The sequence below is a fragment of the Pseudorca crassidens genome, chromosome 12, assembly GCF_039906515.1.
Source record: "Pseudorca crassidens isolate mPseCra1 chromosome 12, mPseCra1.hap1, whole genome shotgun sequence".
Classification (NCBI taxonomy): domain Eukaryota; kingdom Metazoa; phylum Chordata; class Mammalia; order Artiodactyla; family Delphinidae; genus Pseudorca; species Pseudorca crassidens.
This window is the reverse complement of record NC_090307.1, coordinates 91,397,901-91,411,425: the sequence shown is the minus strand read 5'-3', so window position 1 is coordinate 91,411,425 and position 13,525 is coordinate 91,397,901. Positions and strand designations below refer to the sequence as shown.

The following is a 13,525-nucleotide window of genomic DNA, read 5'->3' as shown; positions in this document are numbered from 1 at the left end:
TTTAGAGCAGCTTTACGTTTACAGAAAGTTGAGGAGAAAGTACAGAGAGTTCCCAGATAGACCCTCTGCGCCAATATCTCCTCTTATGAACGTCTTACATTAGTGGGTACACCGGTTACAACCGCTGAACAAATACGTCATTATTAACTGAAGTCTAGTCCAAGGATTCACCCTGTACGGTACATTCTATGGGTTTTGACAAAAGCATGGTGTCATGTCTCCGCCACCATAGTGTCATACAGAAGAGTTTCACTGCCCTGCCTGGACCAATGCTAACTCTGTGTTTATTTAATCTTCATAAAACCCCACGAGGAAGGTTGTATTATTGCACCCATTTCACAGAAGAGGAAACTGAGGCACTGAGATGTGAACTATATTAGCCCAGGGCCACCTGGCTACCCAGGATTAGATTTCAGTCTGGCTGATCTGAGCCTGAATTTGGAGCCACTGCCCTGTGCAGAACAAAAGGAGTGAGACCGCGCAGGGGTGCGGGGAGGTGGGGGTGGGAGTGGGCCGCGCAGGGGTGCGGGGAGGTGCCCTGAGCCTGAGATGGGCCCCGAAGCGCTGGACCCAGGCGGCCCCCTCCTGGCGTCTCTGCGACCTCCAGTGCTGCTGGGGGGTGGCGGACCCCATCCCACCGCCCACCTGCCCACCCACCTGTCAGGAAGCAGTCTCCAGGCAGAGGGAGCCAGCCCTTCCGAACAGAGAGATGTCCCACTGTTCTGTTCTGTTCTCCGTTATTTCTCCTGCAGAGGCAGAGAACAGAAATAGTTCAGATGTGAATTTATTCTTCTTTTCTGCTGCTCCAACTTGCCTGTTCATTCTCCAAGGCAGGGCAGGGCTGGCTGAGTCAACATCGTACCTGACAGCTGCATCAACAGCGCTTTGTCCGTAATTACTACACGTAGTCCAGGTGTCATTACCCATAATTTGAGGAGGGAAGTAATCACGTTTTTGCCTTGCAGTCTGCAGCTGCGACTTAGACAGATGCACCGTCTCTTACTGCAGGAAGGTCCGGGACTCCCGAAGAACCTGGGAGGCTCGGGGGGCCGGGGCGCGTGCAGGTACTGTGCTGGGTTGAGGGGGGAGGCTCGGGGGGGCGGGGCGCGTGCAGGTACTGTGCTGGGTTGAGGGGGGAGGCTCGGGGGGGGCGGGGCGCGTGCAGGTACTGTGCTGGGTTGAGTCTGGGGGGGCGGGGCGCGTGCAGGTACTGTGCTGGGTTGAGGGGGGAGGCTCGGGGGGGACGGGGCGCGTGCAGGTACTGTGCTGGGTTGAGGGGGGAGGCTCGGGGGGGCGGGGCGCGTGCAGGTACTGTGCTGGGTTGAGGCTCGGGGGGGCCGGGGCGCGTGCAGGTACTGTGCTGGGTTGAGGGGGGAGGCTCGGGGGGCCGGGGCGCGTGCAGGTACTGTGCTGGGTTGGGGGGTGGAGCTGCACCCCTCGGCTCCATCCTGTTGGACCTTCTGGGGCTGCCCTAGGTCTGGGCTCTGTGGCGCTGTCAGACCACGCCCCCCGGTCTGGCCGGGCATCCTGCCGTGCCCGTCCCAGGGGCTGCCTTCGCCTGCACATCCCGTGGGCGCCTGCTGGAGCAGCACCTCCTATTTGCAGTAGGAGTTCCTGCCTTTGTAGGTGGACAGAACCATTACCTCGTGGTGTGGGAAGGACTCGCTTAGGGGGCCTCTCTTGTGATGGGAATGTAAGTACGCGGGCTCCCGAGGCGCAGGGGGGCAGGACAGCACCGCCTCCAGGGAAGTGGTAACAGATGCACGGAGCCAGGATCTCGAAGAAGGGGCGTGCGCGGGAGTGTGGAGGGCTGTTCAGGGAGAACGTGCGCCGATGGGCCCATTTTCCAGGCTTGGAATCTTTTTAGCAATTTGCCAAGATAACCTGAATGAGAAGATGTAGAGAAAGCACGTGAAAGCAAACGCATCTGGCTGGACAAACGCGCAGGCGAGCCCGTCAGGGGTCGGACACGGGTGGCTTCATTGTGTTTCTGTCGCTGCTTCCCCACCAGCCAAAGATGCGCCCCACCGCGCCCCGCCCTGCCCCCAGACCCCGCCCCCCTGGAGGGGGGCAGAGCCATGCCTTGTATATGTCGGTTTGCTCCTGCCCACTTTCTTTGAGACTCTAGGTTATCACGCATCCTCTGGTGGGATGTGTTGTCCAAAGATGGCTGCAACAGCATCTCCTTGTGTCAGTCCCTGCGGCTGCTGTCACAGAGTGCCACAGACTGAGAAGCTTCAACGACAGACGTTTAGAGTCTCCCTCAGTTCTGGAGGCTGGAGGTCTGACATGCAGGTGTCTGCAGGGCTGGTGTGCCCTGAGGCCTCTCTCCTTGGCGTGTAGACGGCCGTCTTCTCCCCGTGTCCTAGTCCCTTCTAATAAGGACACTTCTTAGAAGTGTACAGAAATCATGTTGTCTTAGGGCCCACCTTCATCTCAACTAGATCATCTACAAAGATCAGGTCACAGCCGACGTCCTGGGGTAGGACTCCATCGTATTTTTCTGGGGACACCAACGACACTCCATTTCCCATGCTCCCATTGAGCGGTGGGGTCCCTGTCCCCTCCCTGGGTAGAAGTGATGTCACATGACTTCGGGGTTAGGTCATAAAGGTGATGCTTGTCTCTGATCTCGGAACCTGACCTCCATGCTGTGAGGAAGCCCAGACGGCCCGCAGAAAGGCCACATGGGGGCAAACTGAGCCAACAGCTGGCAGCAACTCAGGGCCCCCCGTCCACGCCGAGCTGCCCCAGCTGGTGCCTCGTGGGACAGAGATGACCCTTCCCTGCCAATCTGCACCCACATGTATGTTTGTGAGCAAAATAGATGGTTGCTGTTGCTTCATGTCATTAATACTTGCTAGTTATGCAGCAGCAGATGCAACCCCGAGTAAGTGATTCCAAACCCCCAGGGAGGCCTCAGGTGGGGAGTATGGGGGCGGGACCTGGAGCTTGGAAGACAGGGGACAGGGTTCCTTCCAGCACACTGGCTGGCCAGAGTGGGAGTCTCCTTAGCTTCCTTCCAAACTAGCACGGCACCATGGTTTGGGGCCAACTGGCTGAGCCACACAGTACAGAGCCCAGGTGAGGCCCCGTCAGAGCCTCTGCGGGTCTGGACCAGCAGCCCACGGCGTCCATAGGACTGTGCAGGACCAGCGATCAACAGCGCCACCTCGTGGCACTAGGCACGCATCCCACTCACTTCTCTGCCCGTCCAGCCCTTGGAAACAGGGCTTTCCTTTGAACTGACACCCCCATCACTATGGTTTCAGGTGGCGGGGAAAGCCTCCAGGGAGATGCGCTGGACTTACTGTGACCACAGTGAATCATACATCAATCCTAACTGACAGAGACTCAGTTCAACCTGGATCCAGCCGCAAAGGGCTCGTGTAACTGAAGGTTTAAGGACACACAGAGCTTCAGGCATAGCTTTATCCAGGCGCTGAATCCATGCTGTCGGGAGTCTTCCGTCCCCAGCTCCCAGCTCTGTCCTCTCTTGGGTGGGCTTCATCTCCAGGCAGGCTCTCGCCGTGAGGTGGCCCCTGGAGGTCTCTCTCCCTTTCTCTCTCTCTCCCATGCTCGCTCTCTCTCAATAGCTGAAGCAAGGATCCTAGGGTTGCGTCTGACCTTGCCTGACTGGGTCATGTCTTCTTTCCTGAACCAGTCCCTGGGCCAGGGGGTGGAATGTGCTGATTGGCCAGGACCCGATCCTGGAAGCAGGTAATGAGGTCAACCTCACCCACAGCTTGGGTACCGAGAGCTGCGGGGACTCCCCCAAGGGAAGCTGTGCTGCTGGTGCCCCACAGGAGGGGCACTGGCTTCTGAGCGGGCAAAGCACAGGTGTTTATTACACAGGGAGTGAGTCAGGTGTGTGACTGATGGTTAGCTGGAAACAAAGGGAAGATGTGTAATTTTCCGTGCCCTAGGCTGATAGACGGTCATCGCTGTTACCCGTGTCTGGAAACGGGGCTTCCTGACTCCGCGTGTCAGATGCAGGAGAGTGCCCGACCTCTCTGCCCACCTCTTCTCCTTCCCCACGCTTTGGCCCCGTTGCGGTGGGACCAGGCCCTCCTGCGTGTCTGCCGGGGGCTCCGGCTTATACTACTGATGACAGTGTCCCCAGGAAAGCCCTTGGGCTCCCCCCTCCTCCTTTGCCCTTCGCGCCAGCCAAGGAACAGAAGAGGTCAGGAGATGGGAGGAGGTGGTGATTCTGCTTCACGGCCGCGGGGGCTCCGTGGCTGAGCTATGCCCGGCAGCGTATTCATGAAGACCAGGCACAGCCTCCTAGTTGCTTAATGATGGGCTTCATTAAAAGGGAAGATCAGTAACCAGGGTAATAAAAGCTCAAAGATAATGGAAACAGTTAAACCGCTTTGTCCTATAGGTAACATAAAAGGATACATCCATCTAATGAATGCTTCCTTGAAGCCAAGCTTCCTGGCTCTTCCATACGGACAATGTGGGTTGAATTAAAAATGATCATATGTGCAGTGCAGTGTCAAGACCACAGACAGAAGCTTCAGGAAGGGTAACATGCCCACTCTCACAATTTCCCTGATTTGGGTGTGAATCCCTTGTTCGGGGACCAGCCCCTAAGGAGGGAACCACAGAGAGCCTGTCTGTGTCATGTATGTCTGTGTGGCCTGTGTCTGCCTTTTTATCATTCATTCACTCATTCAACAAACACTTGTATTCAGAAGATACAGTGCTGAGTAGGGATGGATATTTTGGTTTTCAGGGGGCCTTCTAGTCTAGCAGGAGAGACAGGCACTAATCAAGTAACCACATGATTACATTTCTATAAACTTTGGTAAGTGCTCTGAAAGAAAGCATATGGGACTACAAAGAGAAAAGCAGGAGATCCTGACATTCTGGGAGGGAGGCTAAGATTGGAAAGCTGAGCAGCAGCTAAGTTGATGGAAGGGAAACAGATGAGGCAGAGGGAACAGCACATGCAAAGGCCCTGAGGCAGGAGAGGGCCTGGCACATCCAAGGAATCACACGAGGACCAGGTGGTTAGAACACAGTGAGAAGGGAGAAGAGACGAGAGGTGAGGTGGGGGCAGCAGGCCTGGACCCCCGGGGCCTTGGAGACAACATCAAGGACTTGAGTATTATCCTTAAAGCAATAGGGGCTACTGGGACTGTGGGAGCAGAAGCAAACACGCCAAGCCGAGGTCCCGGGAGGACAGAGGGGCGGGGGAGGCCAGAGCGTGGGAGATGCACTCAGCTGCGCCTCAAGGTAAATTCTCAGGAACACTGGGCTCGCAGAAGCGCCGCTGCTTCTCCATCCACAGGGATGTGAGACATCCGGAAGATGTGACAGCAGGAACCGCTGGACTTGAGCGATTCTGCTGGTGGGGAGGGAAGTGGAGGTGTGAGCCTGGGAAGACTCCCCACCCAGTGGCCACACCTGAGTGAACTACCTGCCTGAATACCCAGCGACCCACGGCTCCCGCGGCACCTGCTAAACAAACACAGGTGCTTTCTCGTGAAGCAGGTCGCTGGGTTACCTGAGAGGAGGGAGACAGAACCTGACAGGCTCTCATGGACCCAACTCATCACCCAGTGGGAAGCAGGGCCCCAGAGAGGGCACCCCAGGAAGAGGAGCTTTGGTCTGGAGAGAGGTTTTTGTCCACCAGCAGCTGGACAGAGCTCAGGCTGAGGGCACCCGTGTTCCATGCCAAGCCCTCTGGAGCCCCGAGCTCTGGGCTGTCACACACCTGGGGGGTGACCGGTGCCGAGATGACTGTTGTCTGGCTTACCTGTGTCCAGTGGGCCATTTCTCAGGCTGGCCCTGACTTGTCCAAGATCTGAAAGGGCCGGGCATGTCTCCCAGCACATTCTCCTTCCTTCGTTAGATGTGTCTGCTCTGTCTCTGCCCGTGTTGTTCTAAGGAGGGCTCTCTACCAGGTGTGTCTCCCACCTGGGAAGGGAGGACGTGGTGCTGGACATCTCCCTGGGTGAGCCCAGCATCGCCATCGTCACAGCTGATTGGCCAGAATGTGTCATGCGGCCATACCTTGCTGCAAGGGAGGCTGGGAAATGTAGTTTTTATCTGGGTTCTGTTACCAGGTTGCGGTCTGAGGAGACATTTGGAGAATGAACAGCTCTCAGACTTTGTTACAGAGCCCAGCCCTATGGAGTGTGGGTCTGGGGGCTTGGCATGGAGGAAGCCAGGGGGAGGAGACAGCTGGCAAAGGAAACCAGAGAACCCAGGCCCCGAAGCTCTGGTCTCCATTGCCCAAGAGCTCCATGCCACTCTTCCCTGAGTTAGACTTCACGAGGTAACACGTGCTGCTTCCAATTAGTGAGTTCAGGTTGGGTTTCCACCTCTTACCAGCAAGAGTCTGGATGGCATGTGGGCCAGAGGGTCAGCCTGGAGCTGAGGCTCCACACCCTCCCCGTGACCCTGCAACCTCCCCCCTCCCCCTCCCCCAGCCTGATGTCTCTGAGAAGCTTGGGCTCCACCCGGGCTGCTGCGTGGGACCCCCAGGGTGGCTCCTGCCGGCCTGTGCCACGCTCACCCCTCACAAAAGGCCCTTTACATGGCCCTCACCCGGTACCTTCCTCTGCACCAACCGGGCACTCGAGGCCACACAGCTGGCGGTGCCCCACCTCTCAGAGCACCTTCTGTTCTAGAATCCCCAGGGTTTCTCCTCTGTGGGAAGAGTGTTTGGCAAAGGCTTTTCTTTCTTTCTTTCCTTCTTTTTCGGTTTCTGTTTTAAAGGGCTGAAAGCAAGCTGTTATGTGTCACTGGAACATATGAAAGGAAGCACATATTTTCCACACACAGTTGCTCCCAATCTCAGGCCTCAGGAATGCAAAGTTTCAGAAAGCAAACAGCAGCGAGACAGAACGTTCCAGATGGCAGGGCTGAGTTGGTGGAACGGGCTCCCTCGGAAGCTGGACCGTTCCCCGCGGAACAGAAGCCGCCTGAGTCACTCTCTGCAGTGGCTGGGAAACTGCCGCTTCTCTTCTTCCTCTTCTCCAGACGTCTCCCCAGGAGTCCAACCAAAGCGGGGAAGGACCATGAGACTCAAGTCCAGCCACCAGCATTTCTGTCTCCTGGGGGCAGAAGTGAAATATGGGTGCCTGGGACAGGGCGGTTCTTCCTATGGAGGACGTGAGATTGAGAGCAGGTGGGCCACAGAGGGCTCCCGGCTGGATTCCCACCAGGCAGACCCATGAATGACCATCAGGGACAGACCAAGTTTCCAAAATTCCATCCGTCCAGGGGCCGCTCTGTTGGTGGGAACCGTTGACCCACTAACTTCTTCCAGCCCATCTAGTTTTCCTGTGACCACAGCTGAGATGGTTCCAAAGTCCTCGGAGTTCTGGTGGCTCCAGGGCACCCAAAGGGTGGGGTAAATGAAGGATATTGCCTGCCGTAACAGTAAACAAGAGACGTTGCGGCCATCAAGCCATCACACTGCAGCTGCCCCGACTGTGAGCCCTGAGGGAACTCAGGCTAGAAACAGGATGCCCCCCATCTAGCAGTCACCTGCTGCAGCCACCCCCCACCCCTGACAGTGCACCCTGAGGGGACTCAGGATGGGAAAACACAGGACGCTGGCCCCAGAGAGCTGAGGTGCACATCAAAGGAATGACTTCAGTGAGCCCAGACTCTTGCATCTTCCCATACACAGAAAAGCACTAAATCCCTTAACTTGAGGTATCTGGTTTTCTTTAATCAACAGTAACCTTTTGATGTTCCAACGACCTGGTCTTTGTTGCACAAACTCCTACGTATCCTGGCGCCCCCCTCGCCTCTGCGGAGCAGCCTCTCACAGTTACCTGACATGCTGTGTCTTGGGCTTGAGTCCTCAGGGCTGTCTGCTAAATAAAACATACCCTCAACTTTTAGGCTGTGAGTTTTTTCGGTCGACAGTAGGGCGTGGGGTCTCCGTCTGCTTTTAAACACGTGGGGAGATCACATGGTCGTTGTACGTTACAGACCGACGGAACCCGCCGTGTGTTCTAAAGCTACTTTTATATAAGATCGAGAGTATTTAAGGCGATGAAATGTCAATGGTGCACGTCGAGGATTGCTCCCATTGTTATTTTTACTGGTGGCAGATTCAAAGCACTGAGGGGGTGGTGGGAGGGATCTGAGGACCCTCGGCACGGCAGCATCGCCAGGCCAGACTTCAGGAATTCTGGGGGATGGGCCTGGCCTCAAACGGCATGAAGGGGTCCATCCCTGAGCGTGTGTAGGTCTCACTTCAGGCCACCAGACTAACTGAAAGGACTTCAGGTAAATCTGAAGTTTCATCACACACAATAGAGAAGAAAGAACTCCGTCTGTAGAAGAAGTCTGTGTTTTCAGGTTCCTTTGGCTTTGAGTGATGGAAAATCGACTTGAACTAACTTTGGCAAAGGAGGGATGTGTTGAAGGCGGTCTCGGAGACGCAAAGCAGGGGCAGATGGCAGGGCTTGGCTCTCCCGTGCCTGAGTCTCGAGTCTTGGGCTTTCAGCTCAGCTCCATCACACCGGGGTCTCCCTCCCAGGAAGGATGGGCTAACAGCCCCAGTCCCAGCGCCCTCAGGGTCTGAAGCCTCACTCTGTTCCCCCTGTGGAATAAAAACCTCCAAGGGCAGGACTTGGGCTGGGTTGGATCAATCTGCATGGATTATGTGTGGAAGTGGAGGCCGCCCTTGGAGCCCTTTGGTGGGACGGAGGGAGGTCCCCAAGGGAAGCGGGTGGGTGGACTATGCTTGTGTCCAACATCTGCTCTGCCCCACGACCCTCCCCTGTGCCTGCATCCCCTGGCTCAGGCACCACGGTCTTTCCTGGAACCAGCCAAGAGTGCCCCCAGGTTTCTCCAACGACAGCCTCCCTGTTGGCGTGCAGGTGCCCTTTCTCCACTCACGACTCTGATTGAGCTGAAGGGTCAGTATGCCTCAGCCTGGACAAATAGAGCTCATGTCTCCCTGCACATGTGACCCCTCCAGAGACAAGGACTCTGGGGTGACGACCCCTGCCAGGCTTGGCCAGACACTTCCGTCCCCACAGAGGTGAGCTTGGCCGAACCGGAGCCAGTGTAGAGGGGCTGTGCTGGGAGAGACATGCGTTCCTGGTGCTGGTTTTTGGATCCCTGATCAAGCTGTGCCTGAACCCCGCCTGCCTCTCACTTCACAGTTACAGGAGCTCATAAATTCCATCTACTCTGCTCAAGCCCCTCTGAGTCGGGCTTTCTGTTATTTGCCACACATAAAGTCCTGACCAACCCACCACGTACTGCCTCAGAGCATTATATCAGCAAATGTAAAATACGCTAGCTGCTGGTAGGGATGCACTATGAAATTTCAAAATCTCAGAAAAATATTTACTTTCTGCATTAAAAAGCTCATGTCTCTATATGTACAATGGAACATCACTCAGCCATAAAAAAGAATGAAATAATACCATTTGCAGCAACATGGATAGACCTAGAGATTATCATACTAAGTGAAGTAAGTCAGACAGAGAAAGGCAAATACCGTGTGATATCACTTATGTGTGGAATCTAAAAGATGACACAAATGAACTTATCTATGAAACAGAAACAGACTCACAGACATACAAAACAAACTTATGGTTACCAAAGGGGAAAGGGGATAGGGGAGGGATAAGTTAGGAGTTTGGGATTAGCAGTACACACTACTGTATATAAAATAGATAAACAACAAGGTCCTACTGTAGAGCACAGGGAACTGTATTCAATATCCTGTACTAAAACATAATGGGCAAGAATACGACAAAGAATATATATATGCGGGTATATCTGTATCTATATCTGTATCTGAATCGCTTTGTTGAATACCAGAAACGAACACAACATTGTAAATCAACTCTACTTCAATTAAAAAAAAAAAAAAAAGTAAAAAAACCCAAAAAAGCTCATGTCGTTATTCAGTGTAGGTCATCAGGGTCAGTGACCCAGGCTCCTCTTGTGTCTTGCAGCTCTGTCCTCCTCTGGCCCTCTGAATCCTCTCCATTCAGCCAGCGGTGGGGACAGAGCCAAGATCATCAGGTCCAGGCCTGGAAGGGAAGCCCATCATCTCCGCTCACACATCATTGGTCAGAACTCTGTCACATGGCTACACCTGGCAGCAGGGGAGTCTGGGAAATGTAGTCCAGCTGTATGTCCAGGTAGACGAGGAGAGAAGGCAGGCTCCGCCCAGCTTTGCTGCTGATCTGCCCGTCTGTGGGTTTGCTCCTTGCCATATGCCGAACTGATGCTCAGAGCTGGGCCACACCCCCTGCTCCCTCTCCAGTCTGGATGTCGAGCTGACCGGCCCCAAATTCCAGCCCGTGTTATGTAGCATGCCTCACCTGGGACCCTTGTTAGATTGACAGAGGCACGTGGAAGGTTCTGAGAAAATCTGGTCACGTTTTTGTGGAAACATTCGAGGCACGTAGCAAAGGGAAGCTGTCCCCACTGATAAGCTAATAGATCAACTATTTCTAAGCGCAGCAGCAGAGGCAGCCCTGTCTGCATTATCGAGGACGTTCAGGGCTGCCTGGGGAGGGAGAGAAGCTTAGCAAAGTCATTTCAGAGCCTGGACTGCTTCCTGATGACAAGTCGGGATTCCTGTTTTAATCATTGCTTGTCCAGCGGGGCCCAGACTCCCCGCCCCCGGGGGAAGCCAGCTTTAGAAGCCAGTGTGCAGCAATTGTCTTTCTCTGGACTGGTCTGGAAAACGTGAAAGGATAATAGTCAGAGTCACACAGAATTCTCAGTGAGTCCCAAGCCCACTCCTAGACCCGCTCGTCACATCTATCTGTTTACGTATTTTTATTCCTGCTCACTTCCTTCTTCCTTCCTGAGCTCGCTTGGGGAGAGGCAGGGAAGGAAGCATTTAGACCCACGGCATCGTCGGAACTGCTAGGCGTGGGGGTACTGGCAGGAGGAGAGGAGACTTAAGTTCATCTGCTTGAGGAAGGGTTTCTTTGGGAAGGAATTGTGGTGCTCGTTCAGTCACTGTCCCTGATCCCCTCTGGCCTCTCTCCCGCCAGGACACAGAGTCTAGTACTGGGGGCCGTGGGGAGGCGTGTGGAGGAGAGAGGAGGGAAGGAGAGGGGGTCCTGGGCGTTTGACGGGCTGGGGGAAAGGATGGGGACCCTTGGTTCTTGGCCTGGGGACTCAGGGCGTGGCAGCTAGGGGTCTGGGGGGTCTGACTTATGGTGCAACGAGAGGGTCAGTCCACCTGTGCTTTCACGTCTGTTTTTAATTATTTGCCGTGTCTGTAGGTCGGTCAGTCTCTTGGTGCCAGTTTCGCCTATGATTATTGGAATCTCCACCTTATTTATCCACTGGGGCAATTGGGAGCCTGCAAGGAAACAAGCTCTGCAGTGAAAGCCCCCATAACACATCTTGTCCTGCACACGTGTGTCTCAGGTGATGGCTGTTGTGGCCAGTGCGTGTGGACTGTGTGTGGGAAGAAGGTCCAGACTCTCTTTCATCCTTTCGCCTTCAGATTTTACAGATGAGAAAATCTGACACTTGTCTCTGGGACCAGTACTTCTGAAACAACAAGAAAAATAGTACCTGGGGGACCACGGCCATCTGACATGGTAACTTGGTCAGCTTGAGCTGAGCGGAGGGTGGCCAAGCAGGGGAGTCAGGAGGTGAAGGCACAGGTGTCCTGCCCGAAAGCTCCACTCGCCCGGGGCTGTGAGTCTGGGGTCTTGGGTCTCAGCACGACTCCCTGGGGCAGAGGCACGGACGTGGTCCCGTGCTGCCTCTAGGGATGTATCAGGGTGTCTGGGGGGCCACCAACCTTTCCCAGCCATAACTCCCTCCCAAGGAAGCAGCGCTCATCCCCAAAGGGCACAGCTGGCTTAGCTGGAAACCTTCGCGGCCAGACCACCACGGTGAAGCAGTCCCCAGGGTTGCGAGAACATGCTGGTCCCTGTTGCCCAGGAGTTCCAACTAGAGCTGGGCGGGGTGGGGTCAGGGCAGAACCTAGACCCTGGAGTGTCCACCTCTTGCTGGTTCTGGGGAAGCAACTTGGGTCACAGTGTGTGCGTTATTTCATCGAGGCCGGTACAATTATCCCATTTCTCCAGGAAGGAAATTGAAGCTGAGAGGATAAAGTGACCTTCGAGCCCTGGGCTGGAACATTTCCAGAAATGTCTTCTGGGAAAGGAGCCGAATATTCCAAGGCTATTTTGATTGTAAGTGACAGAAACCCAACTCAAAATGGCAGAAGAGCAGGTTTATTGGTCATGAGAGTGGATTCAGGCACAGCTGGGTGCAGGGGTTCAAGTGCTCCCAGGGCCGGGACTTCCCTGGCAGTGCAGTGGTTGAGAATCCCCCTGCCAATGCAGGGGACATGGGTTTGATCCCTGTTCCCGGAAGATCCCACATGCCACAGAGCAATGAAGCCCATGCACCACAACTACTGAGCCCGTGTTCCACAGCTACTGAAACCCACACACCTAGAGCCCACGCTCCGCAACAAGAGAAGCCACCGCAATGAGAAGCCTGCGCACCGCAACGAAGACCCAACGCAGCCAAAAATAAATAGATAAACAAGTGCCCCCGGGGCCTCCGGCTCCACCCATCTTCTGCTTCTCTGCTGAGCTCTTCACTCTCAGCGGGGCTCCCCAGTCGCTGTGAAGATGATCCCCGGCAGCTCCTCACCCATATCCCATCAGATGTGCAAAGCCCATGGGAAAAAGCACCATTCGCCAGTCTTCCACAAAAAAGTCCAAGAATTGGGTCGTGTTGACCTGTCTTGGGCCACGTGTCCACCTCCATAGCAGTCCTTGGGCCACGGGCATGGAATATGCTCACTGACCTGAGGAACCCTGGACTGCTTCAGAGCTAGAAGTGGGGTCTTCCTCACCTCAACCAACGGATTGAGAATAGGCGGCTCCTTGAAGAAATCTTGGACGCTCAGTCAATACCAGACAGCTGTTAACAGAAAATAATGGCATGGGTATCCTTCCTCAGCTGGACACGGAGCCAAAGAGAGATGCACTGTATGAGCAGGGTTCACCAGCACGTCTTCCCCAGGAGGTCTCGGCTAGATGGGCGTTCTTTTCTTAGAACAAATAAATTTATTTATTTATTTTTGGCTGCGTTGGGTCTTCATTGCTGTGCAGGCTTTCTCTAGTTGCGGCCAGCGGGGGCTGCTCTTCGTTGCGGTGTGCGGGTTTCTCATTGCAGTGGCTTCTCTTGTTGTGGAGCACGGGCTCTAGGCACGGGCAGGCTTCAGTAGTTGTGGCACGTGGGCTCAGTAGTTGTGGTGCACAGGCTTAGTTGTTCCGTGGCATGTGGGATCCTCCTGGACCAGGACTCGAACCCGTGTTCCGTGCACTGGCAGGCGGATTCTTAACCACTGCACCACCAGGGAAGTCCCAAGATGGGTATTCTTAACACAGGGTTCCAATCCCACCTCCACCAACCACCACTCTCACCCCCACCAGCTCTGACCCAGTTGCGTTAACTTGTACTTGCATGAGCTGCCAACACTTGGATACGTTGAGAGAGCTCTGAAAGAGGTCAGAGGTAAAGAAATGAATCTGGTGAAAGA

At 54.9% G+C, this 13,525-nt stretch overlaps 1 long non-coding RNA gene across 1 annotated transcript; it reads left to right on the top strand.

Moving 5' to 3' along the window:
- The first annotated feature begins 695 nt into the window (after positions 1 to 695).
- LOC137204199 (uncharacterized) lies at positions 696 to 7,859 on the top strand. The gene is made up of 2 exons (XR_010933466.1): positions 696 to 1,064; positions 6,730 to 7,859. It is a non-coding gene; the product is annotated as an uncharacterized lncRNA (long non-coding RNA).
- The last annotated feature ends 5,666 nt before the right edge of the window (positions 7,860 to 13,525 follow it).